This window comes from Triturus cristatus, chromosome 1_2 (genome assembly GCF_964204655.1).
Source record: "Triturus cristatus chromosome 1_2, aTriCri1.1, whole genome shotgun sequence".
Taxonomy (NCBI): domain Eukaryota; kingdom Metazoa; phylum Chordata; class Amphibia; order Caudata; family Salamandridae; genus Triturus; species Triturus cristatus.
The window spans coordinates 39456390-39474101 of record NC_140580.1 but is presented as its reverse complement, the minus strand read 5'-3'; the positions used below and the strand labels follow the sequence as shown (position 1 = coordinate 39474101).

Below are 17712 nucleotides of genomic sequence, written 5' to 3'. Positions count from 1 at the left end.
AATCCTATTTGAATAACACTTTCATTCAGATGCTGCATCACACCCACGTTGCTACAAATGCTACGAACTGTTGGATATGTGGGATGATGCCAGCCCATCAGAAGAAAGGAGGTACGCCATTCATACCACTTCCTTTCTCTCACAATGGCTCTTGTAGAGCATGGTACACTTTGTTGTTTGCCACTCGGAAACCGACAGTGGGACGACTGCTTTTTAGACTTAATAAAGAATGTCATCAGGACAGAAATGGATATCCACAAGCAAATGGAACGATTTGGGAATGGGAAGAGTACCGACCAGACAATGAATCCATTCCCTATATCTTTACGAACACTAGAGACACTATGGGGAAGGACAAGTTTGTGATCCAAGTGGCACAAGCCCAAGCGGACCTGTGTGTCCAGAGTGTGGGTTTTATCCCTGTTGGTGTCAGTGATTGTTTAACTGTTCTGAATATCGACGGACTGAATAACAGCACCTTCCTAGCATCCCATAATACCTATTTTGTATGTGGAAATAAAGGTTATTACCGTTTGCCGGCTGGGTGGTCCGGGGTATGCTATGTATCATTCCTACTACCCCCTGTATTCCTAGCACCTGCATCGTATCATAAAGACCTGAAATTGTTGAATAATGTGACTGTAAATAGGTATAAACGTACTTTATCGACGGATGATGTGGATCAGACTGATACCAGTTTGCAACAGTATATTGATTTTAACTTAGGATTGTTCTTCTTTGTTGGTGCCGCCTTGAATAGTAGGAAGATCCGAAGATTAACAAGAGTGGTAGAAGCTGTGACAAATCAGACTGCTGCTGCTCTTGGGAATCTTACGGAAGAATTACAGATTACCAGAATTGTTGCATTGCAGAACCGTATGGTATTGGATGTAATGCTAGCTGATCGAGGAGGAGCCTGTAAAATTATTGGAAGTAGCTGCTGTGTGTTCATTCCTGATCATACGCCATCCGTTTATAACGCCATTAATAAGCTGCATAAAATAGCAGCTGAAATCCACACGGAAAACGGCACTTGGTCCTTTTCTGGATGGTTTTGGGCGTTGGTTACTGCCTGGGGTTGGAAGGTTCTAACTGGTCTTTGTATTATCATAGCAATTCTATTCTTTCTCTGTATGTGTATTCAATGTGGACCATTATGTTGTTCTGTATGCATTTCATTCTGCATTCCAGATAAGAAAGCTATTGCCGAAGTTGCCCGCCAGAAGGGTCTAGCTAAAGAGGTTAAAGGAATGATGATAATTGACGTATACGATGATTATTCTTGGAAGCCAGATGTCTTCAGTAAATGCTGAAAGGGTCGTCTGTTGTAAATTAAGGCAGAATGTGATTAAGCATTTACTGAAGACATTAGTGTTTCCCTTTTTATCGTGTTTTCCCCATTATGTTGGCCGAAGTCCGGACTCCATTTTGTATTGACATGCTGCCACGTGTTCACCACGAGGAGAGTCCGACCTCTGTGTTAGTTGCTCTTGTAATCTGCCTAGCAACAGTTATAAATAGCCCTCTTGTCCATCTGGCGCATGCCCAGACTTGACCACATCTGTTATAATTAGCTTTGCTTGACCATGTGTTTTCGCGGGCTCAAGGAGTGTGTTAGCTCCGCCCATGTATTGATTTAGAATCGAGAATGACCCTAAATGGTAATGTTCTTCGACTTCATGTACTATCCACCCACTCATGAGCCCCTCTGTTGTGTATAAAAGGGGACTGTGTACGCAAGTTCTGTGTGCTACTCCTTGCAATACTGAAAAGTGTTGTGTGGATTGTAGGACCACCCTTAAGGGTTAATAAACGATGTTTTTGTACTTTGCAGTTTCCGTGCCAACTTCCTTATAGATTTCGTTACAGAAGAGCGAACCCTTGTCTCTTGCGGGCCTAGCTGGGGCTTGTATTCATCAAGGGGAGCTCTAATCCAGTGGTATGTGCTGTTGTCCTTGGTCCTTGAGCCTTGTCCAGTCTTGGGTTGAATACCTTCGTCAGGGCTACATAGTATAATTGTTTCTATAAAGGGTTTTCTCTAACACTCTCTTATCGCCCCCACTACTGTGAGCAGTGTTTTCCACATGCTTCTCACAGTTTACAGACTTTAGCTCCCAACGGGCTTCCTACAGTCCTTCTGGTGGAGCATTTTCCTTGCTTCACCTATAATTCTTAAGACAGCCTGGTCACTTTATCTCATTATGGACCGGCTAGTCCTATTCAGGGATCTTTAGTGAGTTTAGTTCCCAGAACCTCCTCCAGGGATGGTGTTGCTTGGATATCTAATTCTAAGATAAAGAATCTGTGGCTAGATGTCTCTTATCAGATGAATAAGTTACTTACCTTCTGTAACGCCTTATTTGGTAGAGACAGGATCTAGCCGCAGATTCCTTAACGACCCACCCATCCTCCCCGCTCTGCAAACTGCTGGTCATGTTACCTACAAGATCCCTTTCTTCGCATTCTGATGCCTTGCTTTAGGACATTTGACACAAAGAGGTCTCTTTATTGGCACACTGTTAACATATATATATATAGGAAAACAATGAGAGAGCAAGGGAAATGCGGGGTGTGTCCGGATCCCCAATGTAATGATAGACTAAACAATATGGACCAACCCACTATGTCGGTATGGTACAATCACTATTCTTGTAAGTACATGGACCCATTAGGTGTGTTTTAAAGACCCCTCACACACCAACCTGGTTGGTGTCATGCTAGTGAGTGGCAAAGGTGGAAGGCGCCACGTGAAAAAGTGAAGTACCTACACACGCGCTAAGGTGAGCTGTGGTCTCCCGTCGTCTTGGCTGGACCAGCCAAGACGACGGGAGACCACATCAGGTTTAAAGACGGGCTACTCACCGAGACCAAATTGGCACACCGGATGAGTCCTTTCCCGACCCTCGATCAACTGCCCTAACCTTAATATAGTGTTTTTTACAAGTGTCTGTAAGTTTGCCAACACTTAGACCACGCACCTTACTTCACTTCTTTTTCACGTGGCGCCTTCCACCTTTGCCACTCACTAGCCTCACTAACCGTTCCTGAAGAAAGTCCCTCCCACTCACCTTTTTGCGGGCTGAAACATAGTCAACTAATGATAATAATCTCCTAGTAGTTGCACCACACATTTTTAACTATATCCTGAGCCACCATTAATAAACTTTACAGGCAAGGATCCTCAGAGATATTTTTAATAAAAACTCACGACACATCACACATTTACACCACACTAGCTCTGCTGTAATCAGGCATCGTAGCACAACCGGGGGGCATTCTGCCACCCGGTTGGGATCCCAATGAAGAAACATGACACCATCCAGGTTGGTGTGTGAGGGGTCTTTTAAACACACCTAATGGGTCCATGTACTTACCACAATAGTGATTGTACCATACCGACATAGTGGGTTCGTCCACATTGTTTAGTCTATCATTAGACTGTTAACATAAGTAATTTCTATAGGTGGCTCTGCGTTGTTGGCTCGAAAAGTAGTTACAGAAGAAACTGACGTCAGCGCATCAGGAGAGGGCTTAAGTGGACTCCATTTACGTCACATCCGGAGGATGATGTCGTTACAGAGTCGACACCCTCTACTGACATGCAGAGGTACTGCTGCAAAAATATCCGGATCTAGTCGGGCACCTGGGGAGAATTCTAAGATAAGGAATCTGTGACTAGATCCCATCTCTACCAGATGAGGCGTTACCGAAGGTAAGTAACTTATTCATTAAGCCACGATGACTAGAAAATCAATCCTTGCTTATTTTTTCCCACAGGCCACACATTTCAATTAGCGTTCTTGCGGCAGCATTGGCGGAAGTGGAGAATGTTCCTGCATATCTTCCAAATGGCTTGGCTTTGAAAGATGCTTTACAGAAAGCCAAAGAATGGATGCAGGAAGTGGATACCATGCAGGTGGGATAAAGTTGTTTGTCTACAGTTCCTATTGTTTCTCGTAACATTTTTCCTTTCATTGTCTCACATGCAAGACAACAGTTTGTCGCTACTGAAAAAACAGTGTTTCTCACAGAAATTCTAAATGCCAAAAGAATTACCACTGGAACTTCATTGATTCAACCCTAATAAAGTCATTGGTGCTGTGCTAAACATTTGGTCCTTAAATTAAGTGGTGACCTGTGGTCCTTTAACCAGTGTCCAGTCAGAACACTTTTTAAAGAACAGAGTGGCAATTTATTTCAATGCAGGTCTGAACCCATTCAGAGGTACCTAAGCTCCACAAGATGGCCACTTCAGCCACCCTGCATAATGAGCTGAGCCTTTCTCCTTCAAGAAAGAAGGAAGATTTTACTTAACCCTGTAAGCATCGGTTTGTAGCGTGTTGTGCTGTAGATTCCCAGGCTCAGAACACTTCTGCACCTCCATCGTACCCAAACTCTGCCGCACCATCAACTGCTCCATCGAGTCCACCACCTTCCCTGAAGCCTGGAAATATGCAGAGGTCAACCCACTGCTGAAGAAACCCTCTGCTGACCTTGACGAATCTCAATAACTACAGACCCATCTCTCTGCTCCCCTTCCCAGCCAGAGTCATTGAGAAAGTCATCAACGCCTAACTTTGAGTTCATTGAAATGAACCACAACCTGGACCTCTCCCAATCGGGCTTCAGAAGCAATCACAGCATCGAGACCACTCTCCTCGCCGCTACAGACATCTGCACCCTCCTCAACTGAGGCAAGGCTGCTGCCCTCATCCTCCTGGATCTCTCCGCCGCCTTCGACACATCTCCCACCGCACCCTCTGCGCAAGACTCCACAATGCCGGCATCCGCAGCAAAACCCTAGAATGAATCCGCTTTTCCTCACCAGCCAAACAGTCAGACTCCCATCGTTAAGCTCATAACCCACAGAGATCAGCTGCGGAGTGCCTTAGTAATCCTCCCTGAGCCCCACCCTCCTCAACATCTACATGCCCCCGCTTGCAGCCATTGTCAGAAGCCACGGACTCAGCATTGTCTCCTATGCAGAGGACACCCAGCTGATTCTCTCCCTCCCAAACGAACCTACAGCTGCCAAAAGCAACTTACACAACGGAATGAAGGCAGTCACCACTTGGATGATGGACAGCTTTCTCAAGCTCAACTCAGACAAGACTATAGTCCTCAACTTGGGCTCCACCCCCTTCACCTGGGACAACTCCTGGTGGCCCACAGCACTCTGAACCCCCCTCACACCCACCCACATACGAAACCTCTGCATCACCCTGGACTCCTCGCTCCATGCAGTCTCATCCACCTGCTTCCACACTCTCCACCTGCTTCGTAAGATCTTCAAATGGATCCCCACTGAGTCCAGGAAAACGGTCACCCATGCGCTCGTCAAAAGCAGACTCTACTACCGCAACGCACTCTACGCCGGCATCACCCAGAAACACCTAAAGAAACTGCAGAACATCTAGAACGCCTGTGCCAGACTCATCATGAACATCCCACGCCACAGTCACATCACTGGCCACCTGAGACCTTCACTGGCTTCATATTAACAAAAGAATTACTTTCAAGCTCCTCACGCACGCCTACAAAGCCCTCCACAACGCTGGGCCTGCATACCTCAACCACCACCTCTCCTTTTACACTCCCACCAGACATCTTCGCTCTACCCAACTAGCCCTGGCCACCATCCCACAGATCCCCAAGACCACAGCTGGAGGAAGTTCCTTCTACCTTGCTGCGAAGATCAAGAACTCCGTGCCTCTGCACCTCAGGCAATCACCATCGCAATTCAAGAAGGCCCACAAGACCTGGCTGTTCGACTGAACAGCAGGACCCCCATCCTCACTGCCCCCCTCACCCTCCCCAACCACCCCACCCCCCCAACCACCCAGCACCTTGAGACCCTAGCAGGTAAATAGTCGCGCTTTACAAGAAACTTGATTGATTGCCATCTAGAGTTGGGCTCCGATGTTTACGTGTTATTTTTCTTTGAAGAAAATCTTACTTGGCAATGAGCATTGTTAATTTAGTAATTTATTGGTCACTTCACTCTGAGGGTTGAATGGACGTTTAACCAAGGCATCCTACAATGGAAGTCTTGAATGTGCTTGGTGAGGGGTCCCTTAGGTTAGCACAATTTGAGCTGAAGTCCTTAGGGGCCCTCTTTAGTACCTCAGGCCCTAGGTACCAGAATACCATTTACTAGGGACGTACAGAGGGTGCTATAGATTTTGCCAATTGGGGGTACAATTGTATTGTTTTGGGAAAGGGCTCTGGCACTGGGTACCTGGTTCGCAGAACCCAGTGCACTTTGTCGATCACATCATGTACCAGGCAAAAAGTGGGTGTGACCATGCCATTCCTACATTCAGGCACACAGTGAGGGTGCTGTCGTGCTCTCACTCATGGTTTGCACCATGACACGCAGGCTGCATGCAGTTTGTATGTACGTTCCTTAGGGTGGCATAATACATGCTGCTGCCATGAGGGACCTTCTTTAGTACACATGTCCTGAGGTACCAGGGGTACTACTTACACAGGACATATAGAAGTGCTGAAGTGTGTGCCAATTGTATTACAATTAGGCCATTTTACCTTGTGTTTAGGAAAAGAGCACTGGTCCAATATTCTACCCTGCAAAAACACTCTCTCCCCAGAACATCAGACACTTCTCAGGGAGGAGGATCAGGTGCTCCTCCTCAAAGGGGCCATAGAACCTCATCAACAGGGCACGGGAGTATACTCTCTACTTCCGGATCCCCAAAAAGGATGGCTCCCTCAGGCCCCTAAACTAATACATCTTGTCAGAACACTTTCTCATTGTCACAATTCAGGATGTCATCCTGCTTCTGCAGCAAGGTAACTTCATGGCCCTCTTGACCTGAAGAACGCCTATTTTCACATACCAATGCAACTAGCCCATCGCGCATATCTCAGGTTTGTGATCAGCAGAAGGCATTACTAGTTCAAGGTGCTAACTTTCGGGGTGACCACTGCACCTCGGGTGTTTACCAAATGCATTGCGGTGGTGGCTGCTCACCTGTGCAGGCAGGGGTTGAACGACTTTGTCCTACCTGGACAACTGGCTGATCAAAAGGGCCACCTGCCAACAATGCTGCGAGAGCACACAGGTCACGATAAACCTCCTAGACTAGCTGGGGTTTACCATCAACGCCATGAAATCTCACCTCCAAACCCTCCAGATCCAACACTACCTAGGAGAAATACTCGGCTCAGAAGTTGGCTAGACTTAGCCAAACCAAACCCAGGTACAGTCCTTCCAGGCACTGATTCCTCAATTCCAACCAGATGAGTCAGGACAGTCATGTGCCTTCTAGGCATGATGTCCTACTGCATTGCCATAGTTGCGCACGTCAGATTGCTTATGATTCCATTACAGGAATGCCTAGCGGAGCAATGCTCTTAAGCGAAGGGTCATTGGGATGATCTAGTGTTGATCGGCCACCACACTTATCATTCTTTGCAGTGGTGAAGCACCAACAACCTGTTGCAGGGGTGCCCTTTTCTCGACGCAGTTCGGCAGGTGACCATCACAACGGACAGGGTGTGGTGCGCACTTGCAGTACATGACTGTCCAGGCAAATGGGAACCCACCCAGACACCAGGGTCTCCACATCAGTTTCCTGGAGTGGTTTACCGTTCATCTGGCATAGAAGGCTTTCCTACCTAATCTGAACAGTAAAGTTGTTCTCGCCTTGATAGACATGATGGCCATTAACTACCTTAATAAACGGCACTCTGTCACCCCAGCTCTGTTAGCCGAGAGCATTTAGTGGTGGACTCTCCGCTGCAAGATTCACCTCCTGGTGGAGTATCTCCCAGGAATAGATAATTACTTCGCTGCCCTCAGCAGAATGCTGAAACAAGTCCACGAGTGGGAGCTCCACTCTAGAGTTCTCCTCCCTTAAATCCAACTTTGCCTCCAGGTTCCCACAGTCCATGAGCAAAGCACTATGGATGAATTGGCCAGGGATATTTGCCTATGCTTTTCTGCCTCTTCCCCTACTTCCGTTTGTGGTTCAGAGGCTACTGTCGACATCCCTTGGCCTCATCCCGGTGGCCCCCACTTGGGCCCTCCAGCCCTTGTTCACCACCCTACTGGAACTTAATATTCTCTCGTAAGAGGCTCGACAAAGGCAAGACCTTCTCACGCAGAACCATGTGGAAATCAGGCACCAAGGTTGCTCAGTCTTGTGATCTGGCTCCTGAGGTCTTGGAGTTTGGATGCCTTAACCTTCCACCTGAATGCATGAGCTTCCTTAAAGAAGCACACAGGCCTACCACGCACGCCAGTTACGCTCTCAAATTGAATCAGTTTGTCCATAGCCACTCTAAGCAAATCCATCCTTTGACCCCTTAGGGGCCAGTACATCGTCTGCTACCTACTCCACTTGCAGGTGTGTGGTCTGGCCTTCACTTCCATTCGCTTTCACCTGGCTGCAGTAGCTGCCTATCTTCAGAATAGACAACACATCTCCCTCCTCCATATACCAGTCACCAGGGCTTTCATGGAGGGCCTCACGAGTATTCCCTGCTTCGGTCTCCCCGGGCCCTACGTGGAACCTCAACATTGTCCTCACAAGACTGAGTACCCCCCTTTGAGCAGCTCCACCCCTGCCCCGTTCAATTCCTTTCTTAGAAGGTGCCATTTCTCGTTGCCATTACTTCACGAAAGCGTGTGAGTTCCAGCCATTAACCCTAAAGAAACCTGTCTTTGAGTGACACAGGAACAGGGTTGTCCTCTGCACCAATCCTAATGTCCTCCCAAAGATTGTCCCCCCGTTTCACCTAAATCAGTCCAGTGAACTTCTTTTGTTCTTCCCACAACCTGACTCTGTTGCAGAACGGGCTCTCCACACCTTAGATCAGAGGTCTTCAAACTTTTGTAGGTTGAGCCCTCCCAGCTGTATTGTTTTAGATGTTGGGGTCCCCCCCACCACCTGACAAATTTCTGGAATCTGGTACACTAAATAATCAACCGCCACCCGCATATCCCAGGCATATTCGGCAAATAATCTTCAACACAATAAGTGTGTTTAGTAAACTGCAGGTTTGTGAGTGGGTGTGGTTAAATGGCAGAGGCTTATTACTCAGCTCAAAACACAGTTTTCCAAGATAAAATGTGCACAAATTATTTTTACTAGGATGCTTTGTTTTACACATGACATATAAGGATAATAACACCACCAACATTAATGTGATGAGTGTGCCTGTTTTTCGCCACATACAGAAATTCTAAAAGTGTTTGCATATAATATTCATAGATAGTGATGTGTGTTTTCACTGTTGTAACACCGCAGCAGCCCACTAATTTGACAGCGCATAATATCTGTGACATCCTCCAATTTCTCATGTGTGAGGACCCGTTCTGATCTAAAATAAACTTTTTAATGGTTGTTGCATCAAACAAACACATTTCTCTGCAAATAGTAATAGACTCTCTCACATCAATCACATTAAAAAGAAATGAAAACAACTGTATTTACAAGAATCTGTTTAGGAATTATTCCAGGCCATCAGGGCAAAAACAGAGCTGTCACTATCAAGGGGCCCCCTGAAAGGCTGGATTGCAGTGCATGTAAATGTGTACTTTTGTAATTTAGGAGGAAAACCTTGATGGGGCGCAAGATGCCCATACTTTGTAAGGGGTGGTGCAACTAGACCTGAAATTTGGTGGCGGGGCTAACACACCCAGCCATGGCTGGCCCTAGCACTGGTCGCACACAGTGCAACAGTTTTTTTTGGTGCCCCCTCCCCCATTTCCTCCTTCTCCATGAATTCCCTCACTATCACTCACCAACAATGCACCTCATCTCTCTATAGCTACCTTTCTGACAAACATTGCATTTTTTTTATAATGCATCATAGTTTGCTCACACTCAGTTCTTCTTTGTAGCAGGCACATTAACCATCTGCGCTGTATGAGTTGCAGGAGTGCCCATGTGAGTGCACGGTAAGGGATGCGACAGTGTGAGAGTACTTGCAAACGCAACGCCTCCCAGAAGCCAGCACCCGGTGCGGTGGCACGGGTCGCACCACCCTAAAGCCAGGCCCTGGCTGCAGCAGCCCGGGCTGAGACACAATGGGGTGGGGGGCTAAAGCCCTTTTATCCCTATGGGCGTTGTGCGCCTGATGGTATCCTACTGCTCCAAGAGACAGCACAGGTCGAAGGGTGGGGGTCACTGAGACAGAAACGCAGACCACATCACACATGTAGAACATCACCTTCTAATGTGCAATGAATTGTGGGAATGGCATGTAAACCAATATTTAGGGCACATTTTACAACAAGAGTCCATGGGTGTTGCTGCCCCTCTGTCCTATACTGAAGGAAGATGTGCAGTAACTGAAAGCAAGACATAAACCAACTGTGTCACTTTTACGCTCCTCCCCTTTTCTCCCAGTATTTCTCAGGTGCAGGCCTTCGATGCTGGTAATTACACCTGCATTGCCTCCTGCCAGGCGTCTGTAGCCGAGAGGACATTCATCCTTCTGGTCCAGAGTAGGTGCCCGTCGCACTTTATTGGATGACATACTTAAGTATGAAAGTCGTACGGGTAGAATAAATAGAAAAGGTTATAGAAACCTCAGCCAGAAGCAGTGGAAAGGAAAGGGATCTCTGTGATTGTCTAATTATTCCTGTAGAGAAGGCAATTGATTTAACGTTATGATAAATTTTGAAACCCCTGGGTTTCGGGTGGCGCAGGTGTAGCACAGTAGATGCCTCCGCAGATGTTATCTCCCTATTTACGTATTGTATTTCAGTGATGGTATCTTGTCACATTTTGGCACTTCAAAGCAAATCAAGATAATGCTACAATACCAAAAAATGCAAACTGAGATGGAACTAGGGAAATATAGACATTCATAGCAGGCAAACCGTGCATGGCGTGTCGAAGGTGGAAGCAGAGGACATGCATTACAGTATAATCAGTGGAACTCCAGGGTGTGGTTTATGTAAAGTGCCCTGCTGGAATTTAAGTGGTTAAAATCTACGGTCCAAGCTCTCTTAGCGTAGAATTCGACATTCTAAATTGGGCACAAACGCTGTTTTCTGCAGATTCTGAAGTTACTGCAGCCCTGGAATGAGGCTATATGCAGGGGCATTGATACCACAGGAGATGTTTGTGTAATTTTAAGAGAAATGTTCTCTCCGTTCTGGGAAGAGCTAAGAGCTAACCGTCCCAGGACAGGGTTAATTCCTAGAGCTCAAATGTTGGTTGCTTTCGGTTTCATAACAGAGGAGACTCTTTGAATTCTACTGCAGCTGAAGCACTTCAGCTCTAGGAATTAACACCTTCTTGGGAGGATTAGCTTTTCAAAATAGACAAAAGCATGGGCACCTCGTGCCCCACCGATTTCCCCTCCCTCCCCCCTACATCCCTCTGTTACCGCCGAAGCCCCGGGCTGATTATCTGCTGCTCTGGAGGGACCGTGGAAAACAAAGGTGAGTTTAGGGTGGAGTGCGCGCCCCCCCTGAGAGGGTGTCGCGCTCCCCTAGGGGGGCGCGCCCCACAGATTGAAGAACTCTGCCTTAGATGTAAAGTGAGCCCTTGTGTACTATGTCGATAGAACAAAATCTTTCAGGAAGATGCATCAACTCTTTGTTGCATTCTCTAAGTCACATAAATGAAAGGCCCTGTCCAAATCAGGCATAGCGAGAGGGATAGTCAAATAGATCCAAACATGCCACGTGAAAGCCAAAAGGGTTTTCCTAATCCTCCTAGAGCCCACTCTACAAGGAAAAATGGGGCCTCTATGGCCTTACTAGGCAATATTCCTATAGCTGGCTTCTGTAAAGCAGCTACATGGTCCACACTACACACCTTCCCGAAACACTACTGTGTGGATGTGATTGCCCCCCCCCTCCCTCCCCACAAGCTAACATTGGTCAGGCAGTACTCCATGTACTGTTTCAGTCCTCTGCAACTCCCACTGGCTAGCCACTGCTTTCTAGGAGGGACTGCTTTACAGTCTATGCACAGCATGTGTATCTACAGCCACACATGCCTTGAACGGAAAATGTCACCATGTAGGTATCTGTTCATGGCATGTAGTGTAGAGTAATGAAAAACCGGGTAAGAAAAGGGTCTAAGGGACGTTTTAAAGACCTGCGCGGATTAATCCCCACTCTATAAAGGACAAAACACTAAATCCTTGGGTCTCATTAAGAGCACAGACAGTGCACTAACCACAACCTTTCACTTCACACACTGCATAACGCATTTTCACTCACATTGTTTTCATGCTCTATTGATCTTAGGAGATCTAGCCACTGGATCACACTAAAACATCCGCGAGCTCCTCCTAAAACGTGCAAGGAGTTGTAGCTCCTTGGTTGCACCAGGCTTTCAGCCATGAGGAGATCCCAGATGATGAAGCATGCCACTTCGGTGGGTGATGAGATTCCGTACTCTTAAATAGGACTTCCTTAGCTTGTCCCTTTTTTTTTCTCCCATTTTTTTCCCTTTTGTTGTGCTTAGTGCACTGTCTGTGCTCTTAATGAGACACGCAGATTTTGTGTTTTGTCATGTAGTGTAGAGTCACATGCGTCTTCCCAGGATGCCGTTGCAGTAATCACACTTTCATATTTCTGTCTTTTTTTGAACGGGCATCTCTTGCCATACATCGCTTCACTCCACTTCATCCTCACCCGCCGTGTGGGAAAACAATCTAACAATATAGTTGATGCCCATGCGCATTACAAGCGAAAGAAGGAGTGCCAATACCTTGTGACATGAAAGTCTTTTTCGAAGAAACACAATTTGAACACATCCAGGCCCAACACTAGATGGCAGGAGTATGCACAGCATGTGAATCTACAGCACTACATGCCTTGAACAGATGCTTACATGGTAAGTAACATTTTCCTTTTTTTCAGGGTTCCTGTTTACCAATGTCCTGCACTGAATTAAATTCTTTTTGCCAGTTAGGAGACCCTCTCCTCCTAGGGCCCTCAGTCTAGTCCTTTCAAAACTCATGGGCCCCCCATTTAAAACCTAGACCTTAACCTTATTTGAAACAATTTCTATCCTACCAGGAATCCTCTACAGCACGGGTACTCCTAGTACGGCCCGCGGGCCGCCAGCGGCCCGGCAAGCCTTCCTTGGCGGCCCACGGACCTTGCAGGCAACATACCTCTGTTTTTTTTATATCGCCGGTTGCAGCAGCGCGGAGCTATTGGGGCCGGGCGATTCTTTTAAAAACCATTCACTTGTTAATAAGGCTTTGTTGTATTTCACCTCTTCTTAGCGCCCCTACATCTCCACTCTGATTGAGTGGAGATGCAGGGGCGCTTTTGAGTGGAGATGCAGGGGCGCTAAGAAGAGGTGAAATTCAACAAAGCCTCATTAACAAGTGAATGGTCTTTAAAAGACCTTTTCAGTACTTTGGTGCGGCGGCTATGTGTGTTCCAGGGAAGCTGTCTCAGCGCGGGGTGAGGTGACAGGGACAGCAGGGTGAGGTGAAGGGGGGCAGCAGCTAGTGAGAGCAGCGGGTGAGTTTACAGCAGAAGGAAGACAGTGTGACAGAGACAGCTGGGTGAGGTGAAGGGGGGGGCAGCAGCTAGAGAGAGCAGCGGATGAGTTTACAGCAGAAGGAAGACAGTGTGACAGAGGGAGGGAGAGGGAGAGGGGGAATGTGAGAAGTTGGCCTGATGTATGATGTCACTAGTTCTAGTGTACACCTTATATCAGTCCAAATACCCTTATGGTGATTGGATGTAAAGTCAACCTTATAGACCAGCTATCCTAGTGGTAGCATGGACAAGAGCAGTCTTAGGCTAAACTCTGAATGGCATGTGAAGCCAGCTGTGATACCATATATAATCCCTTGAATACCAAATGAAAGGACACCACAACAGATATATATATAAAATAAAGTGTATTTATTCTAGTCAAACCCTCAGCACTCTTTATGAGATTAGAGGTAAGTACAACACAGTCTTATTTAAGCATACATTAAGTCACACAGGTAAGTAATACAGTTAGGCCCTAGGGGCCACGCAAACCATATACTAAGTAAGTGGTATAAGGACCACTGTCACGGAAATAGGATAGGCCTAGGCCTAGGGAATCGCTGGGGCTACACTATACTACCAAAGGTTAGGAAGTGGGAGGCCCACGGGATTCGTGTGCAGAGTGGAAACACTCACGCGTAATGCGTAAAAGTCACTAGCAATAGTACAGTTTAGAAATAGACAGATCTAGGACACTTCCGGAGTAGCTAGGAAGTCGAGACTGGAAAACTAGACACTAGGATAGTCACTATCCTGATGAGCACCAGAGTACCCAAGTTACCTAGCCCACAGGCTGCGGGTGCATAGGGGTGAAGTTGCGTCGGTTTTCGTCGTTGACTCCTATGGATGCCTGAAGAAAGACGCTGACAGGCAGTCAGTGAAGAGTGTCCGGTGGATCCCAAGGCTGGGATCAAGAAGAGAGGAGACCTGCAAGCAGAAGGGACAGAGTCAAGGTCACTAGCCAGTGACCACGTGGAACCAGGAAGGAACCAGGCAATGTCGTGAAGATTGCAGGTGAAGGTGAAGCTTGTCGCTGCAGCCAGGAGGACCAGGAAGCGTCGAGGACGACCAGGACTAGGAGGCGAGCTGTCCCACGAAGGCTCTTGCTGTCGGCGGCGTCGAAGTTGGACTAGGACTCACCAAGCCTTGGCAAGCGGAACCCACGCAGAACGGAGGACTTGCTTCTGGTGCAGACCAGGAAGGTCTGGGATGCTTCTCTTTTTCAAAGGAGCAGGAGCCAGTCTGGAGGAGCCAAACCAGCGATGAAGATTTCAGGGTGCGTCGTCACAAAGGCCACTAGCCAGTGGGCAAGCAACCGGACAGACGCGGCAAGCAGGAAAATGCTGAAGGGCCCCACGCAGAACTCGTGGAGTGTGGGGGGCTGATCTTCGGTGCAGATGGTGCTTGGGGTTGGGGCTTCTCAATCCCCGGTGCACAACTTCGAGGGTGCCTCAGAAGCTGCGCTTGAAGATACTAGCCACTTTTCCCAGGTAGCCGGTCCCACGTCGCTCGTCGCCTCCACGGATCTCAGCTCTGCTGTGGATGTGGATCAGGGTCGGCGAAGTCTGGAAGTCAAGGCTCTGGTCGGGCTCTGCAGTCGGTTCCTCGTAGAACTTGGGCAAAGCAAAGGGTAGTTTCTTGATGGTGCCTGTTTGCACAGGGTAGCCACTCCTTGGCCACAAGGGAGATTCTTCAGTCTTCTTCTTTCGTCGAATGTCGAAGGTCCAGAGTTTCTGTTCAAGTTTGCAGGTTCAGGATAATCTAAAGTCTTGAGGCCCAACTCCCACTCTTATACTAATCTGGGGGGCTGGGATACCTGCTAGGTCACGCCTTATGGGTGGGACCTGGGAGGGGGTGGTTACACCCACTTCCCTTTGTCCAGTTTCGCGCCAGAGCTGGGGCTGGAGTGCCCCAGCGCCGGTTTGAACTGGACTATGCAAGGAACACCTTGTGTGCCCCAGGCATGTCTCATTCCTTTCAGCCCACCCTGCCCCAATACACTAAAGGCTGTCTGGGGAGGTGCTAGCACCTCCCCAAGCAGGAAACCTATTGTCCAGGCCTCCCTGGGTGGGATCACTCCCAGCTGCAGGAGGTCAGACTTGTGTCGTGGCAGCAGCATCCATTTTGTGATGCTGAGGCTTTGGTCAGAGGCTAACAGTGAAGTATGATTTTAACATGTCTTTCCCTCTAGAAGGGGGGAATAATATCCTCATGTCCAGAAATGGTATGGGGGTATTATTCCACAGTGTTAGACACCTTACACGACATGTTTCGATAAAGCCAAACCATAGTTACCATAACCGTCTAAGATTATAAGGCACTTTAAGAGTATATGGTAGGCTATATCATAGAACAGCTATAAGGACATGGTTCCGAAAGCTGCAGACAGGCTCAGCTCATGCTAGAGCACCATCTCACATGTTACCAAGCACTCTGCCTCCAGGAGTGTTAAGGCCTGCCATAGGAGTGACTGATAGGTACACATGTGTCTGTATGTAAGTTAGGTATAGGAATACTACACCTAAGCAAGGGGTGATTACACGACCTTGCCCCAGCTGAGTGATCAGCCAGTTGTGTCAAAATGGAAGGCCAGGCCAGGGGTGGCATAATACATGCTGGAGCCCCTGGTAGGCCTAGGGTACACCTATGCCCTGGGTACCTAGGGTACACTGTACAGGGGCCAATAAGGTGATCCTATCCAAATGGGTTATGCACCTAAAGTACATAGTATTAATTTAGAGAGAGAACAGCAGGGCTGTGGGTCTGATTAGCAGGCCCACAGCCACATCTAAGTCGAAAACCAGTAAAGCAAAAGCAAAAAGTGGGGGTGAACATAGAAAGCAGACCCTACTCTCCTACAGGGAAGACAGAGAGCGGGAGACAGAGAGGGAGAGACAGAGAGAGGGAGACAGACAAGGAGACAGAGGGAGGGAGACAGAGGGAGAGGGAGGGAGGGAGACAGAGTGAGTGAGACAGAGGGAGGGAGACGGGGAGAGAGTGGGAGGGAGACAGAGAGAGAGAGAGCGAGAGAGAGAGAGAGAGAGAGAGAGAGGGAGGGAGACAGAGGGAGGGAGACAGAGGGAGAGAGAGAGAGATAGAAGGGAGAGAGAGATAGAAGGGAGAGAGAGATGGGAGGGAGACAGAGGGAGGGAGACAGAGGGAGGGAGACAGAGGGAGGGAGGCAGAGGGAGGGAGACAACACTGAGTGAGACAGAGGGAGAGAGAGTTAGAGGGAGGGAGAGAGAGAGGGAGGGAGACGGGGAGAGAGGGAGAGGGAGAGAGACTGAGAGAGGGAGACAAACAGTGAATGAGAGGGAGGGAGGGAGACAGAGAGAGGGAGGGAGACAGAGAGAGGGAGGGAGACAGAGAGAGGGAGGGAGACAGAGAGAGGGAGGGAGACACAGAGGGAGGGAGACACAGAGGGAGGGAGACAGAGGGAGGGAGACAGAGGGAGGGAGACAGAGGGAGGGAGACAGAGGGAGGGAGGGAGACAGAGGGAGGGAGACAGAGGGAGGGAGACAGAGGGAGGGAGACAGAGGGAGGGAGACAGAGGGAGGGAGGCAGAGGGAGGGAGACAGAGGGAGGGAGGGAGACAGGAGGGAGGGAGACAGGAGGGAGGGAGACAGGAGGGAGGGAGACAGGAGGGATGGAGGGAGACAGGAGGGAGGGAGACAGGAGGGAGGGAGACAGCGAGAGAGGGAGACAGCGAGAGAGGGAGGGAGAGGGAGGGAGGGAGAGGGAGGGAGGGAGGTTGACACAGAGGGAGGGAGACACAAAGGGAGGGAGACACAAAGGGAGGGAGACACAAAGGGAGGGAGACACGGAGGGAGGGAGGGAGGGAGGGAGGGAGGGAGACACGGAGGGAGGGAGGGAGGGAGGGAGGGAGGGAGACAGAGGGAGGGAGACAGAGGGAGGGAGACAGAGGGAGGGAGACAGAGGAGGGAGACAGAGGGAGGGAGGCAGAGGGAGGGAGGAAGAGGGAGGGAGGAAGAGGGAGGGAGGCAGAGGGAGGGAGGCAGAGGGAGGGAGGAAGAGGGAGGGAGACAGAGGGAGGGAGGGAGACAGAGGGAGGGAGGGAGACAGAGGGAGGGAGGGAGACAGAGGGAGGGAGGGAGACAGGAGGGAGGGAGACAGGAGGGAGGGAGACAGCGAGAGAGGGAGACAAACAGTGGGGAAGGAGGGAGACACAGAGGGAGGGAGACACAGAGGGAGGGAGACACAAA

The 17712-nt window shown here is 48.8% G+C and overlaps 1 pseudogene across 1 annotated transcript in view; it reads left to right on the top strand.

Annotated features, from left to right (window-relative positions):
• LOC146866703 (lysine-specific demethylase 5B-like) overlaps positions 1–17712 on the top strand; it is a 501879-nt pseudogene that overhangs the window by 150019 nt on the left and 334148 nt on the right. The window contains exon 5 of the transcript XR_014966529.1: positions 3778–3916. The product of XR_014966529.1 is annotated as a lysine-specific demethylase 5B-like (transcript). The remainder of the gene's footprint in view (positions 1–3777; positions 3917–17712) is intronic.